The sequence below is a fragment of the Lithobates pipiens genome, unplaced genomic scaffold, assembly GCF_037356315.1.
Source record: "Lithobates pipiens isolate NorthernLeopardFrog02 unplaced genomic scaffold, aLitPip1_a1.2 Scaffold_1, whole genome shotgun sequence".
In the NCBI taxonomy this organism is placed as follows: domain Eukaryota; kingdom Metazoa; phylum Chordata; class Amphibia; order Anura; family Ranidae; genus Lithobates; species Lithobates pipiens.
The window spans coordinates 175918480-175937990 of NW_027507685.1; the positions used below are offsets into that span (position 1 = coordinate 175918480).

The following is a 19511-nucleotide window of genomic DNA, read 5'->3' on the forward strand; positions in this document are numbered from 1 at the left end:
GCGCTCACGATGGCACGGCGGCATCGAATATTGGACGTACATGTACGCCAATATGCCTGCCCGTGCCATTCTGTCGACGTACATCGTCGTGCGCTGGTCGGGAAGTGGTTAAGGGGGTGTGGCAGGGGGCGTGTCCTATGCCTACATACATTTGCTAGTAGGTGTCCCTCATTCACATCTCAAAATGTTGGGAGGCATGGCGGAACCCAGCAGCAATCTTGGGGATTTGCCTAAACAAGGGAGTCTTTTAGAGATAAATACCATGCCCAGAATACATCAAATGCACATATAATCTTACAGGTAAATTGTTGTTTAACCACTAGCCGACCAGCCACCATCATTATAGGTCGGGTCTCTCCTGCAAATCACTGTAGCTGTACATTGGCCCTTTAAACAGTTAGAGCCCGCTGTACAGCGGGGAACCACGGGCACGAGAGCCAGAGCAGACTGTCTGCTCCTACTTAGTAGGAGCAGACAGTCTGTTTCTCCTCTCCTGACAGAATGGGGATTTGTGACAAATCCCCATTCTGTCAGGAGAGGAGAAACAGACTGTCTGCTCCTACTAAGTAGGAACAGCAATATGTCTCCTCCTCTAGTGACTACCTTCCCCCCACAGTAAGAAACACATCTAAGGAACACATTTAACCCCTTAATAGCCCCCCCCCCCCCCCCCCCGTGTTAATTCCTTTCCTACCAGTGACATTTACACAGTAATCAGTGCATTTTTATAGTAGTGTCATTAGTATAGTGACAGTGCATACTTTTAGCACGTATCGCTGTATAACTGTCAATGGTCCCAAAAATGTGTCAAAAGTGTCCAATCTGTCTGCCGCAATGTCGTAGTACAGCTAAAAATCACTAATCACCACCATTACTAGTAAAAAATAAAATAATAATAAAAATGCCATAAATCTATCCCCTATTTTGTAGAAGCTATAACTTTTACGCAAACCAATATACGCTTATTGCAGTTTTTTTTTAACCAAAAATATGTAGAAGAATACATATGATGAAGAAGAAATTTCTTTTTTTACATTTTTGGGGGATATTTATTACAGCAAAAAGTATAAAATATTGTTGTTTTTTTTTTCAAAATTGTCGTTATTTTTCTGTTTACAACGCAAAAAATAAAAACTGCAGAGGTGATCAAATAACACCATATTTGAGGAGAAAAAGGACGTTAATTTTGTTTGGGTACAGCATCACAGGACTGCGCAATTGTCAGTTAAAGCGATGCAGTGCCGTATCGCAAAAAATGTCCTTGTCATTAACCATTTCAGCCTCAGGAGGATTTACCCCCTTCCTGACCAGAGCACTTTTTGCGATACGGCACTGCATCGTTTTAACTGACAATTGCGTGGTTGTGAGATATTGTACCCAAACAAAATTGATGTCCTTTTTTTACCACAAATAGAGCTTTCTTTTGGTGGTATTTGATCACCTCTGCGTTTTGTTTTTTTTGCGCTATAAACAAAACATTTTTGAAAAAAAATAATTATTTTTGACTTTTTGCCATAATAAATATCCCCCAAAAATATATAAAGAAATATTTTTTCCCTAGTTTAGGCCAATGTGTACTCTGCTACATATTTTTAGTAAAAAAAATGCAATAAGCGTATATTGATTGGTTTGTGCAAAAGTTATAACATCTACAAAATAGTTTTATGGCATTTTTATTATTCTTTTTTTTATTAGTAATGGCGACAATCTGTGATTTTTATTGTGACTGTGACATTGTGGCAGACACATCGGACATTTTTGACACTATTTTGGGACCATTGTCATTTATACAACGATCGGTGCTATAAAAATGCATTGATTACTGTGTAAATGACACTGGCGGCGAAGGAGTTAACCACTAGAGGGCGATGAATGGGGTTATGTGTGTCCTAGGGAGTGATTCTAACTGTGGGGACAGGGGCTACCACACACATGACAGCGATCACGGCTCTCGGTGACAGAGAGCAGTGATCTCTGTCCTGTCACTAGGCAGAACGGGGAAATGCTTTGTTTACAAAAGCATCTTCCCATTCTACCTCTCCGTGAGACGATCACGTACACCCAGCGGACATCAAGTGCACGGGACCCATGGTCACGGAGAATGCAGCACGCGTGCAGCGTCTGAAAGAGGACGTACCTGTACGCCCTTTTGTCCACCAGTGCCATTCTGCCGACGTATATGGTGCGCTGGTCAGGAAGTGGTTAAGGGGGAAAATCCTTTCTGGGGCTGAAGTGGTTAAAGGGTTAGTTCATCTATAAAGCAAAACATATAAAGCTGGCTTCGCACTTATGCTAATTGGATGTGGGTTTCTCCGCATCCAATTCGCATGACAGGAGAGTGTGCCCGGATCGCAATGGAGCCAGTTCACACACCTCTGAGTTGGCCGCAGTCCGCTATTGGAAAGGGTCCCGTGCGTCTTTGGTTCTGAATCAGGTGTGAATTCAGGCAAAAATTCGGAACCTGATTTACACCTGAATCGGTGTAGAAGGGACGCACCGGACCCCATGCTGTGAGCCGCAGCTGTTTAATGTGTCAACCCAGCCTAAAGGTGAACTAACACCAGACCCCCCGGTCCTTGCTATACTTTCTTCTGGGGTTGCCAAGCTGTCAGATGCTTTAGGGGTCTGGATGTTTACATTTCCAGCTCTTTTCCCTCTTTTCTGTGCAGCCCTTCCTGGACAGACCAGATCGATTCTGATTGGCCAGCACCATCACATCAGCTTACCATTTGCTTTCTTTTCTTAGGCTTCTCTTACCTCTGTTGTCACTTGGTGGTCTGGCCAATAACACACCTCCAGTATTAGATTGCCCCCACTCTGGATGAAGGAGCATAGAGGGCACTTTTGAACAGCAGCATTGTCAGCCCAGGGTTGCGGTAGGGTTACCACCTCATCCCTGTAAAACCGAACACATATTAATTACGCAGGTTCTAAGGCTATTTCATTGCAGATAAGGCACTAAGTGAGTTTAAATACCCCCTTAATCAGCCACAGAACCTGTGTAATTAATAGTTTCTTGGTTTTAAAGGGATGTGGTGGCAACCCTAGGATGAGGGGAGAGTGTTATAGATGTACTAGCAGACTAAAATACACCAACAAATTGAAGCCAAACTCCAGCTAACCCTTTATAAACAGTTACAGCAAACTGTTTTCTTTCCTTTTGAGATAAAGGTTTTACATAAATAAATAAAATCTGATAATTGTAAGCACCCCTGTCTGTGGTAAATGGTTTGTCTCAACCCTGTAACTGATACATTCTGCTGGAGAGCTTGTTCTTTTGAAAAACAACAGGATCACCAGATGCAAATCAAAAAAAGAAAGCCTAAAACAGAAAACAAATGCAGCCATCACATTTAAGAATTGGTAAGTTACAATATAATAAAAATTTGCTTTTGGGTTTAATATCACTTTAAGGCAGGACTACCAGATATTATTTTAATGAAAGTTCCAGTATTAAAAATAGTAATAATAATTGCTTTAAAATGTTAAGTGAATATGATTTTAGTGTTTGATTTTACACATACAGTACTTTAACTTAGCCACTGGCGGACTGTCCATTGTACAGATACTATGCCAGATCACGTGCCTAGTATGTGATCTGACACTTCCGGATCTGGGGTGCGCACCCGGCCACACTGGACTCGATATCAGCCGTCACCCGCGGATTATTCTGCACACACTATGTAAACAAGGCAGATTGCTGTTCTGTGAAGAGGGTAGGCATGGATCCTGTTTTTCTGCAAAGCAGGGACACGGATCTTTGCCTTCCCTTCCCCCACCATACACAAGCACTGGCTAGGGACACACTTTGATTGCCCCTGATGTTAACCCATTCCCAGCCAGTGTCATTAGTATAGTGACAGTGCATACTTTTAGCACGTATCACTGTATTAGAGTCACTGGTCCCCACAAAGTGTCAAAAGTGTCAGTTAGTGTCTGATTTGTTCATCGCAATATCGCAGTTACATTAAGTCACTGATCGCTGCCATTACTAGTTAAAAAGAAAAAAAATATTTAAAAAAATAAATAAAAATGCCCCACAGTTTGTGTACACTATAACGTTTGTGCAAACCAATCAATATACGCTTACTGGGATTTTTTTTTTACAAAAAATATGTAGCAGAATACATAGTGGCCACAGTTTGTGTAGAAATTTGATTTTGTTTTCCATTTTTTTATTGGAAACATTTTAAAGAAGAAAGTAAAAAATATTGTTTTGTTTTTCAAAATTGTCAGTCTTTTTTTGTTTATAGCGCAAAAAATAAAAACTGCAGAGGGGATCAAATACCACCAAAAGAAAGCTTTATTTGTGGCAAAAAAAAAGGACATGAATTTTATTTGGGAATAGCATCAATTGTCAGTTGAATAATGCAGTGCTGTATCGCAAAATACGGCCTGGTCATTAAGGGGGTAAATCTTCCGGAGGTTCATTTTTAAAATTTTCTTGAAGGAAATATGTAGTCTTCTTATTTTTTAAAGATATGTATTTAAAACTGATCTGATGAATGCCAATAATCTAATAGTTACTTATTATAATTTTAAAAAACATGTTTCTTTATATAGTTTGCAATGATATATGCACAGTGCACACACAGGCAGTCGTATTATATTTGAAGGCTCTCCTTGTGTCAAATTTATAATGTAAGCCTGGGATTCGGCTGACTCATGGAAAATAATGCATGTACTCTGTGACTCATAATTTATCTTGGTAGCTGCTGGGACTTGATGATTATTTGGAAATAATGGCTGTTATGCATATAAATGTATTTTTTGAAGGGACTACAGCTGTTCATGAAGTAGGGCTTATAAACACTTGTTTTTTTGTTGGTGCAGTTCACATATAAAGTTATTCTCAGCAGTAGAACGTGGTCAACTGTTTTGAAAAATTGCTCCAAAAAATAGAATTGTTATGCCACGTACACACGAGCGGACTTTTCGACAGACTAGGTCCGACGGTCTTCCTGATGGACTTTCGGCAGAGTTCCGACTGACTTTCCGAACAAACGGACTTGGCCACACACAAGCACACCAAATTCCGACAGAATTGAACGTGATGACGTACGACCGGACTAGAATAAGGAAGTTCATAGCCAGTAGCCAATAGCTGCCCTAGCATCGGTTTTTGTCCATCGGACTAGCATACTGACTATTTTTCGACCGGACTCGAGTGCATCGGAAAAATTTCAAACATGTTCTAAATCTAAAGTCCGTCTGATTTTTCAACACCAAAGGTCCGATGAAGCCCACACACATTCGAATTGTCCGCCGGATTCGTTCCGTCGGACCTTTGCTGTCAAAGTCCGGCTGTGTGTACACAGCATTTGGCAACCAATTTGGGTCTGTTCACATCTCTGCAATGCAGTTTACTGCATCAACTTGCATTTTTAGAATTGTGCAATGGCTGGCACTATATTTTTCTCTTAAGTGTTTTTTTTTTTTCCCCATCCATCTAAAAGTATTTTGATACCTTGGTTTTAAATGAAAACCTCTATGTTACCTGTTGGAGATAGATAGATGAGTAGTTGTTCAGAGTTGACTGGCGATAGAGACGTGGATCTTTGTCAATAACTGATTGGAGGTAGAGAAGTGGATCTTTGTCAATAACTGATTGGAGGTAGAGAAGTGGATCTTTGTCAAAACTTGATTGGGGAATGAGTGGATCCTTGTCAAGAAATAACTGGAGACACAAGAGTGGATCTATGTCAAGAAGTGATTGGAGATAGAAGAGTGAATCTTATGCTGCGTACACACGATCAAACAATCGGGTGGAAAAGTCCGGCAAACTCAAGTCCGCCGGACAATCCCCCCGTGTGTAGCCTCCGGCGGACTTTTCTTACCCGAAAATACGGTGGACTTAGAAATTATTTTTGCACTCCAATCTTCCCGCCGGACTTGCATTTCGGCGGACAATCCAGCCGTTGGTATGCCAGTCCGCTGTACTTTTGAAATGAGCAGACTTTTCCCGCGCGGAGAAGGTGTCGCTGGTCCCGTCACCTGGTATGAATCCGCGTAGGGGTCCCCCCCAGGTCCACATCAAACCCTTGTCCGAGCACGCTACCCGGCGGGCCAGGAAAGGGGGGGACGAGCGAGCGGCCCCCCCTCCTGAACCGTACCAGGCCACGTGCCCTCAACATGGGGGGATGCTGGGACTGTGACATCATAATAGGCGGGGACATCATCCGGTGATGTCCCTATATAAGTCGCTGTGCGCCTGGTCCCCGTCATTGTAAGCAGAGAGAGCGACAAGGCAACATCTGAAGAGAATAACAGAAGAACAGAAGGCGGCGACAGCGGCGACAGAAGACCGGGCCACCGCCTGTAATAGAGCTAGAAGAAGGCGCGGTGGCCCGGCGTGTGGGGGCGAGTCCGTTCATTTCAAAAGTACGGCGGATAGTCCAGCGGACTTAGTACGCCGTATTAGTCTGCTGAAAAAGTGCCGTGTGTGGGCAAGTAGCCCGTTCGGAAATTCGGCTACGTGTATACGCGGCATTAGTCCATAAATGCTTGAAGACAGAAAAGTGTATCCGTGCCCAAAACTGACTGGAGATAGAGAAGTGGATCTTTGCCCAGAGCTGATTGAAGATAAAGGAATAAATCTTTCTCTAGCTCTGATTGCAGAAGAGGAGTTGATGTTCTGACTTATTTGACTGAGATAGAGACAATATTTGTCCAGAACTGACTGGAGATGGAGGATTTGGTCTTTGTTTGGAACTGACTGGAAATAGATCATTAGATTATTGTCCAGAACTGATTTGAAGATAGAGGACTGAATCTTTGTCCAGAACCCGGTCAACCAGCCAAGTGTGGACAAGGATTTATCCTAGGTTGACTAGAGCAGCCCCCCCCCCCCCTCTGCTCTCCACCTGACACCGTCTGTCATGTCCCACCGAGACCGCTCTCCGCACTACAGTGTCCATGTCCTGTGTCCAGCAGCACAGCCCCCCCACACTCTCCTGGCTGTGTCACTGGAACGGAGTACATGGAGGATCATGGGATATAGCATGGCATGGTGCCTGGTGGCTCTCTGGGCTTGGGGACAGGTGGAGCCTGGCTGGAACTTCAAGACGCACTGCACAGACACAGAAGAGAGGCAGCAGGCAGGTACACAGGCAGTACAGCAGAGTTGGTGCGAGTGAGGAACAGGCTGGCAGCAAGCAATCAAAGGGTCACCATTCACGTTGTGGAATTTTCCTGAGCCCAGGACCATCACCTGGTGACACTGGTATGGGAAGTAAAAATTGTTGCTTTCTCTCTTAATGAGATTGGATATGTGATGACAATGAAATGGAATTGTGTATATGTATTATATTGACTGATCTGCCAAATCTCCCCCCCCCAAGCTGCATTGATTGTCGCTGGTGAAACGGGATTGATGGGCACAGGTGAGATGGAATTTGATGGGCGCTGGACCGCCGGTGATGTGGCATTGATGGGCGCTGGTGAGTCTGTATTTGATGAGCGCTGGTGAGGTGGAATTTGATGAGTGCTGGTGAGTCTGTGTTTGATGGGCGCTGGTGAGATGGAATTTGATGGACGCTGGTGAAGCACCATTGATGGGCCCTGGTGAGATGGAATTTGATGGGCGCTGGTGAGGCTGTATTTCATGGGCGCTGGGGAGGCTGTATTTAATGCAATACATGCAAAATAGTAGCGGTCATGATAAAGGTGGAGTGTACATGGGCAGGGCAAAGGGGGTGGAGTCAGGGGTGGAGCCAAGAGGGGACAGCAAAAGTGACGGCATCTGACGTCCCAGGAAAGCCAAGAGGAGGTCCCCGTTCGTCAGAGGGGGCGGGATCACCTGGGAACGTCATTGTGTGTCCCCGCCCTCAGTTATATAAGAACTGTGAAAGTAAAGACGCTTCATATTGTGGTTGCCTCCCATGGAGGCGGGTCAGTCGTGGCTTTGTTTTTTTTTTTCTTTTTCAGTCCGTCGGTGGAGCAGGAGAAGATGAATAGATTTTGTGGGACATTTTTTTTTTTTTTTTTTTTTAATAAAGGACTTGTCCCAAGCTGTGTCTTGTCTTTTGTACCATTTTGACACTTTTTTGTGAAATGGTAGGGGTACCATTTCACACGGGGGGGGGCGGGATCTGGAGGTCCCTTTGTTAAAGGGGGCTTCCAGATTCTGATAAGCCCCCCGCCCGCATACCCCCACAACTACCGGGCAAGGGTTGTGGGGATGAGGCCCTTGTACCCATCAATATGGGGACAAGGTGCTTTGGGGGGCTGCCTTCCCCATATTGAGGACATGTGGCCTGGTATGGTTCAGGAGGGGGGCGTTCTTTTGTCCCCACCTCTTTTCCTGCGACCTGCCAAGTTGCATGCTCGGATAAGGGTCTGGTATGGATTTTTGGGGGGACCCTCACGCCATTTCTTTTTAGATTTTTGTGCAGGGTTCCCCTTAAAATCCATACCAGACCTGAAGAGTCTGGTATGGATTTTGAGGGGAGCCCCCGCCATTTTTTTTAAATTTTGGTGTGGGGTTCCTCTTAATATCCATACCAGACCTGAAGGGCCTGGTATGGAATTTGGGGGGACCACCACGCAATTTTTTTTTACATTTTAGTTCGGGGTTCCCCTTAATATTCATACCAGTCCCAAAGGGCCTGGTAATGGACGGGGGTGATACCATGCCATTTTTTTAAAGACTTTTATCTGTATTGCTGGGACCGACAATCCATTACAGCTGCGAGTACTTTTAAATTACTTTTTTTCCTTTAGAAATGTCATTTTGTGCAGGGGCTGTTGTAAACACGGGAAACATGCGTCACTTTACAGGCATACTATAGACACCCCCAGGTACGAAATGTAGAGGAATATTTCACTTTTATTGTTTCACTTTAAGCGTTATTAAAATCACTGCTCCTGAAAAAACTTCAGTTGTTAAAACTATTTTTACATTGATACATGTCTACTGGGGCAGGACCCAGGTCCCCAAACACTTTTTACGACAATAACTTGCATATAAGCCTTTAAAATGAACACTTTTGATTTTTCATGTTAATCTCCTATAGACTTTAACGGTGTTCCGGCAGCTTTCGAATTTCCCCAAACTGCAGAACAGCCGAACAACCAAAGTTCGGGCTGAACTTATGCTTGTTCGCCCATCCCTACTAAGCACCAGTAGACTGAGAGGGGGAGATTTAATAAAACTGGAGCGCTCAGAATATGGTACAGCTCTGCATTATAGCCAATCAGCTTCTAACTTCAGCTTCTTCAATTAACTTTTGACAATAAAACCTGGAAGTTGATTAGTTTCTATGCAGAGCTGCACCAGATTTTGCACCAGTTTTAGCAAATCTCTGCCAGAGTGGCCATCACCGAGGCAGGTCAACTGAGCAGTTAACCCTTTACACACACACACACACACACACACACACACACACACACACACACACACACACACACACACACACACACACACACACACACACACACACACACACACACACACACACACACACACACACACACACACACACACACACACAGTGGCCCCCAAAACAAAGTCTGAAGGGTGTGTTGTAGGTTTGTAGAGCATTGTATAATGCACAGCAGTGGTGATCTTAACTGCCCTGGGTTTGGTTTGATCAGGAGTTTGGATGCCAAATGCAAACCCCATTGAAATCAATAGGAGCTAAGTCTATAAAGTTAAAAATGCATATTTTCTGGGCTAATAGGCAAGCACATCCTACAGCAGAATGAAAAAATATTGCATAGAGCCCCCCCAAAATACATATCATCCCATAAAAATCCTTACTAGACCCATATTTAAAACAGGCAGTCTGGCTGGCCAGGAAAAGGAGAGGGACAATTGTGTGCCCCGCCTTCTGAACCATGCCAGCCAACATGCCCTGACAAAAGTATGTTGCTGCCTATGTTGATGAGGAAAAGAGCCTCTTTCCCACCACCCTTACCCAGCGGTTGCAGGGGTCTGCAGGCAGGAGGCTTATCGGAATCTGGAAGCTCCCTTTAATAATGAGGGCCTCCAGATACCAACCCCCCCCCCCCCCCCCCCCCCCACATAGAAAAAAAAAAACAATTGTATGGATCCTAGTAGTGTTGTGAAAAAAGTGCTTATACCCTATTAAATGAGGGGAGGTGCTTCCCCTCGTCTTGTCCAATAAATACAATTTTGTATTAAGATCGATTGCCATTAGTGTTGGGAGAAGTGATGCTGTGATGCTTTGTGATTGATGATGATATGCCTATGTATCATCATTTTCTGGTAAGCAGATTGGATTCACATTTGGGTGTGGTGTTCTTTTCCATACACACTGAAGCTGGTGAAGGGTTCTTTCATATCTATCCCTTCTTGGAAGGCTATTTGAAAATAAGCGCTGCATTTGGACTTTTACATATATTTTACTGTTCTTGCAAAGTTACCAGAACAAGTAGATGAAATTTGCTGGTGACTGTGAAGCAATGAAAGAGTATTTTAAGGGGAGGTAGCTGTTAACACATGGAGATGAGAACTAGATCTCCCTATAGTAAAATACACAATACCAAAACAAAAATTAATAATTTATTGCCTTACAGTCTTAATAAATAGTTGCTAAAATGTACTTTTGCACTGAGATTGTAATAACAGTTACTATTACTATATATATGTTTATTTTGGAAAAATATTATTTTTATTCATTTTTATATACAATATAATTGTGCTTTTCTTTATAGCTAATGAATGTGTTTTTTTATGACATAGCTTAAAAAAAAGACAAATATTATAACAGAATACATTATAACATTTATGATCAGTATTATATTTTTAACAAAAGTGGAATTCTTTTAAGGAGGCACCGTAACTGTGCTCATTCAAGTAAATAGCAGCCTACAGATATTCATCTCTGAACAATATAGAGACCCATTATATATGGCACCACATCCAAAAGAATATGAAAACCAAAAACAGAAAATGTATAGGGCTTTACTGGTTGCCAATTATAATCCCGGTGGGCGTCTCACCTATTCCCTGTGAGGAAGTAGAAGCTAGAGCCAGGATCGGCATGGACAAGTTTAGATGCTAAACACATGAGAAGGCAACTATACATGGAACCATTTGCCTATTTGGGACTGTACATGTTTACCTCAACGATAACCTGGAGTTAATTTCTTACTCGTCTCCACAAGCGTAGGCTTTTCCCTAAGTTGATTCCTCCTCTCTAGCTGCACTATCCCTAATACATACTTCTCCCAGAGCTGATTGTATGTGACCTTTTTTTCCCACAATGCTGTGGACCAGGCACTCCATGTTTCTTCACTTTGGCTTAGTACCAATAGGCTCCCCTAAAGAAGCCTTTGGCTAAATGCGTAGCAATCTATATTGGTTATGCTACATTGATCCCTTCGTTGGGCCTTGTATATGGAAGATTATCGCGCATCCAATTGTTCATCTAACTAGGCTGTGAATACTAATGGGCCATCATAACAGGTTTCTCTGTACAGCCATACACCCTTATATGGCAGAATGTTGTATCAAGGTATTCTGTATATAACTTTTTGATATGCTTTTATGACATTTTACTCATTTTATCATAATACATTTTGTATTTTTTACCCTCATCAGTACTCTCTTTTCCTATTTGGGATTATAAATGCCAACCGGTAAAGTCCTATAGATATTCATCTTTCTCTATTGGTCCATTGATGCTCTTACCTCAGTCACAGGCAGCACTAAAATACCCATGGTGGTTGGTTTAAAAGGAGCAGTGGCCTTTCCACTATCATCATGTGACAGACAGTGCTCATCCCTAGTTACTGGCTGCTAGAACTGAGCTAGAACTGAGCACTGAATTATGGGTTGAGGTCACAACAGGGACAGGAACAGTAGGAAATCATGTGAGGGGTTGGTATCAGTGGGTTGGTGATGGAGGCAGCTTTACACTTTTACTGTGCCACGAATGGGCAAACTATCAGCTTCTAGGTTTTATTGTCAAGGCTTTCCTTAACAAGCTGAAGTTTGGTTACTCCACAGTGTACCTACATTACAGTAAGCATAACGGAATAACTGAACATGAAATTCTTAATAAATTTCTCTGTGATTTGTGGATGGTCTCAATATTTCAGTAAATATATTATCTGGATTATGTGTGGTTGCAGTGGTGGCTGGTGCTCAATAATTTTTGGGGGTGGCAAGCTAACTACACCGCTTCCCTTTGTGCAGGAGATAGACAGGAATACGGCGATCAACTGCCCCCCCAGGGGGGTGGACGGACAGAGACCTCCTTATCTTGAGAGGCAGCTCCGGGGCTATTGCTTCTCCTCTCAGACGAACAGGAAGTGGCTCCCTTGGCTGGGAGTCCTAAGACTCTCTGGCCGATCGGGTCACAGGACCCGCTCCATGATTGGCTGGGAGGAGAATTAGGAAGACGATAGTGAATATTAATTTGCTATTGTCACACAACTGGGTGGGCTCACTGCGCCCTGAACCCACCCTCTTTATAAGCCAATTGAAGCCTTGGGCTCTAATCACGTGCTTTAAAAAAAAAAAAAAACATGCTTGTTGATCAGTATGGACGAACCGCCATTGTGTGGTTGTAAAGCCTAAACTTTTTTTTTTACCTTAATGCATTCCTTTCAAAAAAGGTTAAAACTTTTAGGGTGGTAGTATCCCCCCTTACCACCCATTTATATTTGCTTGAGCCCTCATTTGATCCAGTGCTGTGTCCATCTGCAATGGCTCTCTCCCCCTCACTTCCTGGTCACACATGTGTTGCTGAGGCAATGGGAGCCAATGGCTAAGGGATCAGGAGGCAACAGTCTAAGCCAGCAATGAGGAAATGAGGGGCGGTTCTGAGCCCTGCTATCTGTGTCTATAGAACAGGGCTCAGGAGGGAGTCCGCATGAGTGCCCCCATACAAAGCAACTTCCTATGGGGCATTCATGCCAGAGAGGATGAGTCAAGAGAGGGACCTGAGAAGCAAACTCTATGCAATTCCATTGCATAGAGCAGGTAAGTATAAACCTATTTGTTAATTTGTTTTGTTTAAATTTGCACTTACAATCACTTTAATGGCTATATATGTATATGTAAACATGCACAATATTGATTTCTTTCACATTTTCTGATATACAGTATAGTTCAGACTTAGACATGAAATATAACATTATGGAAGCAGTATGACTAGTTTTGAATTCTATTTTCTTGTTGAAATAGTCTTTTCCAAGAAAGATTTTCTTTACACTTTATTATCCACTTATTGTAGTGATGGGATCTTCATTTAATCCCCATCTGAATGCCAAATGGGGGAAATAGGACTGAACCCAGTTATTCTGTGCTCGCATGGATGGTCTTGATATAGTACAGATCTGTAAGCAAGAAAAAACAGGTTCAATAAAGGATAATTAATATTTGCACTTTGACAACCAGACTTATTTGAAGTGGCTGTAAACCTCAGACATGAAATATGAAGAAAGTGTACATACCCCTCTATAGTGTGTACTTGTCTCAGTCCAGAACACTGAGTGTCATTTCTGTCTACTGCCTCATTCCTCTGTCAGTTTTCCTGACACCAACAGATGAAAGGTGACAGGGGAGGGAACTCCAGCTCTGTTCATGTGAGCTGTGTGAAGGGGGTGTATCTCTTCCCTTCAATCATCTCTCAGAGCTCTCACTGAGCACTGCTGTGTATAATTTTTATCTCACTTCCCACTGCTTTATAATTGCTCAGATAATCCTTATAAATTCTGCAGTTTGAGCTGATGTAGAGAAGAGATGACTGCAGACAAACAGATACAACCTATATAGGATTTGTTTCATCTCTGTGCCTCACCTGAGGCCAGTCACTTGGGTGTATGAAATGGGGTTTACAACCACTTTAAAGATTGTCCCATCAGCTGTTAAGTGAGCTCTATAAAGTCCTAATCATAGAGGAACTACACTATATTGCCAAAAGCATTGGGACGCCTGCCTTTACACACACATGAACTTTAATGTCATCTCAAGAAAAAGAAAGTGGATTTTGGGACAATAGGACCCCCTAATTACATGAAGTGTGGATTAGTGATGGCCGAACGGTTCGCCCGGCGGTCGTTTCGCGGCGAATTTCCGACATTCGCGGTCCGCACGTTCGAACGCCTTTTTCCGTCGTTCGCCGCGGCGGACTTACGTGTTTAATGTATACAAGAACTTTAACCTTTGGTGACACGTTTATCATGTGATACAGGACAGCCAATTGAGACATGACAGCACATGGACACTTGTACATTCCCCCTAACCTATAAATACACCCGATCCGGTGGCCATTTTACATTCTTTCTTCTGTTACGATAGGGACAGGTTCCTGTGTGGAGTAGGGAGAGATAAACCACTAGCTATTTGGTACACAAAAGTTCTTTTCAGGACTGGTATAGGTGTTAGGTGTTGATAGGTTTGCTGTGCTGCTGATTCTTGCAGCAGCCTGAGTGTCTTTTGTTAGTTTAGAGAAAGGGAAAGGACGGTGTATGCTACAGGGACAGCCAGATTAGTCTTTCATCATCATCATCATCATCATCATCATTAGCTGTTACTATCAAGGTCCACAAAAGAGCTGTTCCAGTAACCACTAATCGTTCTCTTTTTTTGCCAATTTGTATAGGGACAGGAAGGAAGCAGTGTTGTCAGGCAGTGAGGGTAATTTTAAAGACTTGCTGTTATTATTAGTTCCACAAAGGTTCTTTTCAGGACTGGTATCAGTGGTACAGTAATAGGCTTGTACATGTATAATATTCTTTCTTCCAAATATAGAAAGGATATTATACTTGACTGCTGCCCTTCTGCTGCAGTCTGCTAAACATTCACAACTCACTTGTTCCACAAAAGTTCTTATAAGGACTGGTAACTTGGTATAGGGTGCTACGGTACATAGGCTTGAGTGCGGTACAGTCTGCTGTTCTGTAAGGACCGCTATCGGTCCACAATAGATAGGGTTGACGTGCACCACTGCTGACCGCTGCCCTATACTGCAGCAGTCCTTCAGCGGTATAGGGACTGACGTACAGTCTGCTAATCACTAACACACAACCTGCTTGTTCCACAAAAGTTCTTATAAGGACTGGTAACTTGGTATAGGGTGCTACGGTACATAGGCTTGAGTGCGGTACAGTCTGCTGTTCTGTAAGGACCGCTATCGGTCCACAATAGATAGGGTTGACGTGCACCACTGCTGACCGCTGCCCTATACTGCAGCAGTCCTTCAGCGGTATAGGGACTGACGTACAGTCTGCTAAACACTAATACACAACCTGCTTGGTCCACAAAAGTTCTTATAAGGACTGGTAACTTGGTATAGGGTGCTACGGTACATAGGCTTGAGTGCGGTACAGTCTGCTGTTCTGTAAGGACCGCTATCGGTCCACAATAGATAGGGTTGACGTGCACCACTGCTGACCGCTGCCCTATACTGCAGCAGTCCTTCAGCGGTATAGGGACTGACGTACAGTCTGCTAAACACTAATACACAACCTGCTTGGTCCACAAAAGTTCTTATAAGGACTGGTAACTTGGTATAGGGTGCTACGGTACATAGGCTTGAGTGCGGTACAGTCTGCTGTTCTGTAAGGACCGCTATCGGTCCACAATAGATAGGGTTGACGTGCACCACTGCTGACCGCTCACCTATACTGCAGCAGTCCTTCAGCGGTATAGGGACTGACGTACAGTCTGCTAATCACTAACACACAACCTGCTTGTTCCACAAAAGTTCTTATAAGGACTGGTAACTTGGTATAGGGTGCTACGGTACATAGGCTTGAGTGCGGTACAGTCTGCTGTTCTGTAAGGACCGCTATCGGTCCACAATAGATAGGGTTGACGTGCACCACTGCTGACCGCTGCCCTATACTGCAGCAGTCCTTCAGCGGTATAGGGACTGACGTACAGTCTGCTAAACACTAACACACAACCTGCTTGTTCCACAAAAGTTCTTATAAGGACTGGTAACTTGGTATAGGGTGCTACGGTACATAGGCTTGAGTGCGGTACAGTCTGCTGTTCTGTAAGGACCGCTATCGGTCCACAATAGATAGGGTTGACGTGCACCACTGCTGACCGCTGCCCTATACTGCAGCAGTCCTTCAGCGGTATAGGGACTGACGTACAGTCTGCTAAACACTAATACACAACCTGCTTGGTCCACAAAAGTTCTTATAAGGACTGGTAACTTGGTATAGGGTGCTACGGTACATAGGCTTGAGTGCGGTACAGTCTGCTGTTCTGTAAGGACCGCTATAGGTCCACAATAGATAGGGTTGACGTGCACCACTGCTGACCGCTCACCTATACTGCAGCAGTCCTTCAGCGGTATAGGGACTGACGTACAGTCTGCTAATCACTAACACACAACCTGCTTGTTCCACAAAAGTTCTTATAAGGACTGGTAACTTGGTATAGGGTGCTACGGTACATAGGCTTGAGTGCGGTACAGTCTGCTGTTCTGTAAGGACCGCTATCGGTCCACAATAGATAGGGTTGACGTGCACCACTGCTGACCGCTGCCCTATACTGCAGCAGTCCTTCAGCGGTATAGGGACTGACGTACAGTCTGCTAAACACTAATACACAACCTGCTTGGTCCACAAAAGTTCTTATAAGGACTGGTAACTTGGTATAGGGTGCTACGGTACATAGGCTTGAGTGCGGTACAGTCTGCTGTTCTGTAAGGACCGCTATCGGTCCACAATAGATAGGGTTGACGTGCACCACTGCTGACCGCTGCCCTATACTGCAGCAGTCCTTCAGCGGTATAGGGACTGACGTACAGTCTGCTAAACACTAATACACAACCTGCTTGGTCCACAAAAGTTCTTATAAGGACTGGTAACTTGGTATAGGGTGCTACGGTACATAGGCTTGAGTGCGGTACAGTCTGCTGTTCTGTAAGGACCGCTATCGGTCCACAATAGATAGGGTTGACGTGCACCACTGCTGACCGCTGCCCTATACTGCAGCAGTCCTTCAGCGGTATAGGGACTGACGTACAGTCTGCTAATCACTAACACACAACCTGCTTGTTCCACAAAAGTTCTTATAAGGACTGGTAACTTGGTATAGGGTGCTACGGTACATAGGCTTGAGTGCGGTACAGTCTGCTGTTCTGTAAGGACCGCTATCGGTCCACAATAGATAGGGTTGACGTGCACCACTGCTGACCGCTGCCCTATACTGCAGCAGTCCTTCATCGGTATAGGGACTAAGAGTTTTGTCACAGGGTCATTTAAAAAATGACAGGCAGAGGAAGAGGCAGGCCCTTCCGCAGGGGTGGTAGGGGTAGGGCAGGAGCAACAGGCTTGAGCCAAAGTGGGAAGTTGCAGAAGGTGCGTTCAATTACTTTAAAGGATGCACCAGACTTGGTTGAGTGGCTCGCTCAGCCTTACTCTTCTGCACCCTCCTCATCCTCTCGATCTGCACCCTCTTCTTCACTCTCTGCTATGTGCACCCCCAAAGACACTACCACCAACAACACGACCACCACCACCACCACCACATACCTTCCGCTTGAGTCACTGGAATTATTTTCCGATCCATATCAAGAGGACATTTCTGATGCGCAGCCACTCTTGGTATTGGATCAGGAAGAGGAGGTAGCAACAAGCGCTACTCAGCAGTCTGACGCCAGTACCCAGATCAGCCCAAGGAGGAGGTTGGTCCCCGGTGTTGCTGCCTACTCCGAGATCTCTACTTATAGCGGTGGGGAAGGTGACGTTGATGATGACGTGTCTAGTGATGTCACGTGGGTGCCCACAAGAGAGGAAGAGGAGGGGAGTTCAGAGGGAGATATGGACCAGCAGATAGGGAGGAGAAGCAGCAATGACTTACATTGCACAGCAGGGACAAAGCAGACTGCAAATGTATCAGGAGCGAGTCATCGACCATGTACGGTCACATCTGGCGCTCCCAGGACACCGGCACATGGCTCCGCAGTGTGGGCTTTTTTTAACCTGTCCGCTGCTGACAATAGCGTTGCCATCTGCAATCTTTGCAGTCAACGCGTTAGTCGCGGTAAGCCCAATACTCACCTAGGGACGACCGCCTTAAGAAGGCACATGAGCAGCCATCACCGAGCCCAGTGGGAGCAACGGAACACACAAAGCCACACTGCAGGCTCTCACCGTCCAGCCTCGTCTTCTACTTCTCCTTCTCCTCTCTCCTCACAATTGTCCTCCACTCCACCTTCCATCACGCCAAGCTCACATTTTTCTGCAAAAAGGCAGGCTTCCGTGGGCCTAATGTTTGAGCGTAAAAAAATGATGACGCCGGATAACCCTCTTGCCCAACGGTTGGCGGCTGGCTTGTCAGAACTCATAGCCCGCCAACTACTGCCATATAAACTGGTGGACTCGGAGGCCTTTCGCAAATTTGTGGCCATTGGAACACCACAATGGAAGGTCCCAGGAAGGAAGTATTTCTCAGAGAAGGGCATCCCAGAGCTATATGGCCATGTTCAGCGGCAAGTGAATGTATCTCTGGCACACAGTGTCGGTGCCAAGATACATCTGACCACAGACACGTGGTCTAGCAAACACGGGCAGGGAAGGTATATCAGTTTTACTGCCCACTGGGTGAACCTTCTGACGGCCGTCAAGCATGTAACCCGTGGCACCCGTGTAGATTTGGTTTTACCGCCACGGATTGCATGCAGGCCTGACTCTTCTTCTCCTCCTCCTACTCCATCCTCCTCCCTCTCCTCCTCAGCTGCCTCCTCCTTTTCCGCTGCTAGCGTCTCTTCCACTGCACCGCCCAAGCTCCCCAGAACCTATTCCACATGCCAGGTGAGACGTTGCCATGCCGTGCTGCGTCTGTTGTGCCTGGAAGCAAAGAGCCACACTGGCCCGGCACTCCTTTCAGCTTTGCGTTCACAGGCAGATGAGTGGCTAACACCGCTCAATTTGACAGTTGGTAAAGTGGTGTGTGACAACGGTGCCAATCTGCTTAGCGCATTGAAACAGGGCAAAATCACGCACGTGCCGTGCATGGCACACGTCTTAAACTTGGTCGTGCAGCGATTCCTTGTCAAATACCCTGGGGTCCAGGACATCTTGCGGCAGGCAAGGAAAATCTCGGCCCATTTCAGAAGATCTTACACGGCCATGGCTCGCCTTGCTGACATTCAGCGGCGACACCATCTGCCGGTCAGACGTCTTATTTGCGATTGCCCGACGCGATGGAACTCAACCTTCTATATGCTTGATAGGCTGCTCCAGCAGAAACGTGCAGTTAACGTCTACCTGTATGAACTCTGCGAAAGAAACGGTTCTGGGGAGCTGGGTTTTTTTTCACCGCGCCAGTGGCTGCTCATGCGCGACACATGCAGACTTCTGCGGCCATTTGAGGAGATCACCAAACTGGTCAGTCGCAGCCATGGCGCCATCAGTGACATGGTACCTTATGCCTTCTTTCTGGAGCGTGCATTGCGTCGTGTCATTGATCAGGCTGTGGAGGAGCAGGAGCGGGAAGATGAGGAAGTCGCAATGCTGGATGAATTCCCAGGGGGGGCTACTCTATCTGAGACAAGTCAACAACAGGAGTCTGATGA

The 19511-nt window shown here is 45.0% G+C and overlaps 1 long non-coding RNA gene across 1 annotated transcript in view; it reads right to left on the bottom strand.

The window, feature by feature from the left end:
- Nucleotides 1-12929: 12929 nt before the first annotated feature.
- Nucleotides 12930-19511, bottom strand: part of LOC143979654 (uncharacterized) — a 32853-nt gene continuing 26271 nt past the window's right edge. Inside the window, exon 4 of the long non-coding RNA XR_013274065.1 lies at nt 12930-13308. This is a non-coding gene — a long non-coding RNA (uncharacterized LOC143979654). The remainder of the gene's footprint in view (nt 13309-19511) is intronic.